Source organism: Girardinichthys multiradiatus, chromosome 22 (genome assembly GCF_021462225.1).
Source record: "Girardinichthys multiradiatus isolate DD_20200921_A chromosome 22, DD_fGirMul_XY1, whole genome shotgun sequence".
Lineage (NCBI taxonomy): Eukaryota > Metazoa > Chordata > Actinopteri > Cyprinodontiformes > Goodeidae > Girardinichthys > Girardinichthys multiradiatus.
This window is the reverse complement of record NC_061814.1, coordinates 10718437-10722756: the sequence shown is the minus strand read 5'-3', so window position 1 is coordinate 10722756 and position 4320 is coordinate 10718437. Positions and strand designations below refer to the sequence as shown.

At 41.8% G+C, this 4320-nt stretch overlaps 1 long non-coding RNA gene across 1 annotated transcript; it reads left to right on the top strand.

The window, feature by feature from the left end:
- Positions 1-372: 372 nt before the first annotated feature.
- LOC124859352 lies at positions 373-3567 on the top strand. Its single transcript, XR_007036071.1, has 3 exons — positions 373-507; positions 2501-2739; positions 2841-3567. It is a non-coding gene; the product is annotated as an uncharacterized LOC124859352 (long non-coding RNA).
- Positions 3568-4320: the final 753 nt, after the last annotated feature.

Here is a 4320-nt window from a genome sequence, read left to right as displayed (position 1 = left end):
GCAGAAAAGAGGAAAGATTAATTACAAGATTAAGAATAGGACATACAGGACTTAATTCTACATTGTTCAAGATAAAGAAACATAATACAGGAAAATGTGATCATTGTGGAGAGGAGGAAACAATAGAACATGTAATATTGAAGTGTCAGAAATATGAACAAGAAAGAACAATTTTAAGGAGAGAATTTGTAGGTATTAAAGAAAATTTTATTTTGAGAGATACTTTGCAAAGAAGTTTAGGTAGCAAGCATATTCAAATTATAATTAGATTTTTCAAAAGCACTAAATGAATAAATAGAATTTGATTGTTGTAATAGTAAATAAGATTTAAAACCATGAAGAACCACACTCCATACCAGTCGGTGGCGGTAATGCACATCATAACGTTATTTGCCAACTGGCAAAAAATAACACAGAAGAAGAAGAAGCTGTCTGTGGGCTGCAGCTCCCGTTCAAAAAGGAGACGAAGACACGCAGCAGCTTTGGCTTCCGGTCCGAGAAAACATGGTGAGTTGCTGCCTGACCGGCTTTAACTCCCACATTCACACCGTTTTAAACGCATTCATGTGTTTTCCATCTAAACTCGGTTAGTCAAACAGGCTTCAGGTAACTTTGTTATAATCTGAGAGTAAATGTTGTTTTGACGATGGGATGAAGCTACACGTAGGGCTTAAATTAAACAGGAGTTAGGTGGTTATGCAGCTTTGCTTTAGGCCGGTTTATTTCGGCATGGACCCAGCACAACTACCCGTCTGTAGGGGGTCTAACCTGTAAGGAATAACTTATTACTTATAGATGAGTTTTCTCACTCACACCATGATGATAAAGGCTCGCAAAATGATCTTATGTGAAACTTTGAGAAAAGGCGGGAAGTTCACGGCTAATTATTGTGTTTCATAGGACGCACTGTTAGCTAAATTCACTGGAAAATAGAAATGGGCCAGTTTTATTCCCGTACTTTTGTAAATGTGATGTTATTTATAGGCTAAAGCTTAGTGGTGAGCTGACCTACTATGTAATGGGAGTAACATTTCCAGAAGCCAGTAATATACCCACAAATGCCAGAAAACAGCCGAGGCGTGAGTTCGGGTTTCAGCCATGTTAAAAGCCCGATTCGCCAAGTTCGGACGGGTTCCCCTTCGATAGCTTGACGCTAGCGCGGAGAGCTTTATTAAGCAGTACTGAAAGCCTTGGGTCGGTGGTTCGACCCCGGCTCAACGCCAGTCACAGAAACCTTGGCTTTTCGGTTTCAAATTCAGTCCGACAAGCCAACGTTAGAACCGAGCTGGAGTCGCTGGGCACGCCAGCTCCGTTGTAGAGCTGAAGCTGATACTCGTGGGACTCGCTGGTTCAACTCCGCCTCGGAGGGGACAATGTTTTTTCCCTCAATTCAAACCGTCATTTTCTTTTAATAGTAGCACCTAAAATGTACCTAATATAGCTCAAGATATTTTCTTATCAATATTCTCAATTATTATTTTTAACAGCTTTAGACCTTTGGGTATATAAGCACCAACAGCTGAAAATCTCTTTTTCTTGTACATAGTTGTTAATTATCAAAAGCGTAGATAACCTGTTTTATTTTAAGTAACATTTGAAATACCAACTTTTGAAATTCCAACTTTACAGGACATTTCTTTCATTTACGTTGACTGTAATTTTTCCTGAGGACAAATCGCCGGTGTACTTTCTCTGTCATCTCGTTCAAAGGACTGCTGTCCAATCTTCAGCAGGGCCGAGCTCAATTTGTGGCAGTGACAGGCAGAACTGGCAGTTCCGGTGGCAGCTACAGCCTGCCGGTATGGAGGGACGATCCTGACAAAAATAAAAGCAGAAATTTATATATTTTGTTTTTCCTTTTCCTTAAACATGCGTTTGTTCTTTTTACATTATCTCCTCTCTCTTTTTCCTTTACTGTATGCATTTCTGCTTCATTATGCCGAAATTTTGCTCCCCCCCCCCACTTCAAATCGTCATGTCTAAGCATAGGTCGTCACATTCTCAAACTTTCATAACCTTCAGGAAAAATAGCACATTGTCACAGGGTTTAAACAAGAACTGACACTTGTAATACTTTATCTACATCATTTATTATTTCAATTCCCATACATTGCAGCTACATGTAGATGTGTAGCAGTTCCACATGGCTTTAAAACACGGTTGCCTTTATAAGACTCAAAGCTTGGACTCCTTTAGCTTACACACCGTGTGTCATTTTTTTTCCTGAGAAGGAAAAATGGAGAAATCGCCGGTGCACTTTCTCTGTCATCTCCTTCAAAGGACTGCTGTCCAATCTTTCAGATTGTGTGTTTTTCATCAAGAAAATAATAGGTAACATGCCAGGACTGTAGTTGACATACCTCTTGAGATCAAACTGGGACACTCGTGGGATGCATCTAGGTGAAATAAACCATAACATTGTCTGCTCTCAAAGCATGCATCACGCTGCCAGTATACAGCCAGTCTTAATGGTCATTTTTATTCTCTGTTTTTATCCCAGGTGCTTGGTAGGAAACCCCAGAGAGAGGAGCTCTGTTGCGTAGCTGCTGAAGCATCCGTACCTCCGGCTGAAGCCACGTTATCTCCTGATCCAGGTACAGATGAGGAAAGTAAAAGGATTGATGTTGTTTGGTGCCAACAACACGCATTGTCTACAGTCCGAACGGCAACCGTAAGAGGATCCTAACAGACCTGCCAACCTCTCAGCCTACGAGCAGCAGAATCCTCTGAGCAGCTGATGTGAGACTTATATTGTGTAGCATCTTCTACCCCCCTACCCACCCCTATTCAACGCTAACTTTACTGTTTTCTTCTTCCTATTATTTATTTATTCTTTACAGAATTTGGCCAGAACTGTACAGCAGCAGCAGAAGAGGCTGGATGTCACAGAGTGTACATAGACCAATCGCATCCTGTTTCTGCTCACATGCTCGCCCTCAGCTGCACTTCACTCCACCCACTACCTTCTCCGTGTCAGAGAAGGAAGTCAATAGACTGTTTCAGTGGCAGGAACCCTGTAAAGCAGCTGAGCCGGACTATGTCTCCCCATCCGCCCTGAAGCGCTGTGCTGATCGGCTGTCTCCGGTGTTCGCAGACATTTTTAACACCTCACTGGAGACATGCAATGTACCTGCCTGCTTTAAAGCATCCACCATCATCCCTGTCTCCAAGAAACCAAGGACCACAGGACTAAATGACTTCAGACCCATCACCCTGCCCTCTGTGGTAATGAAGTCCATCAAGACTAAAACCTCTCGCGACAGAAATACCTTCTTTCCCTCTGCAGCTAGCCTCATTAACAAGGCCCCGGTCCTCCACTGACACTTCCCCCTTGCAAATAATACGAATATCTCAGCACATGTCAATACTATTTTATTCAATTTTATATTGTTATTGTATTCTCATGACATTCCTATACAACTTGTTTTTGCTTTTTAACTATATATTTCCAGATGTATTTATGTCAACTGTATGTGTGTCTATGTCTAGCACCTTACCACCAAAGCAAATTCCTTGTACGTGTGAAACACTACTCCTTTTTTTTTCTGTTTCTGATCCTGAAATGTTGCTTGAGGTTGTCATTTTTCAATAAAAGACATTTAATTGCTTTCCATCTTACACTGACTATTAGTTTTGGTGTGACCTGATGAGCTGAGTAGTTTCTCCTCTCAGAAAAAAGGCTGACAGCGGCAGAAGTCCTCATCCACCTGGCCGAGGGAATGCTCCTTCTTTTCACTGGGCGATCTTCACGCTTCCAATTTTCCTGCCCGGCCTGTTTTTCGATAACAGTGATGATCACTTGACCATACATGTTGAAACACTTTTTGATCAATGTAAAAAAAATATGATTCATGTACTTGGCTGGTTGGCAGGACAGAAGTGATGTGTAAGCAGGTTCTCTCTCCAAAATAGGTTTGGTACTCCTGAGATCCGTGCTGGATTATGGATGTGTTGCTCATATGTCAGCTGCTGACTCTTAATTTTGCAAAAACCTAGATGCCTTGCAATCTTAGGCCCTGAAAACATGTGGTGGAACATTCAGAACATGGTCAGTATCGGCAAGGCAGGTGGAAATGGGTGATGTGCCAGAGAGTAAAATACACCCTTCAATCAAACCTTTTGACAAGTGACCTTTGACCTTAAAGGGGGTCATGGGGGATTGAGAACAGGTGGTGTGAGGGGTGTGTCCAATGGGCGTAATCGTGGATGCTGATTGGTTGTGGTCATTGGGGGCGAAACCTTAAATGAACCAATAATAATACAGGGGTGTGTTTAAGGGTGTTGTTAATAATCTGAATGTTTTTCAGTTGTTAATACATC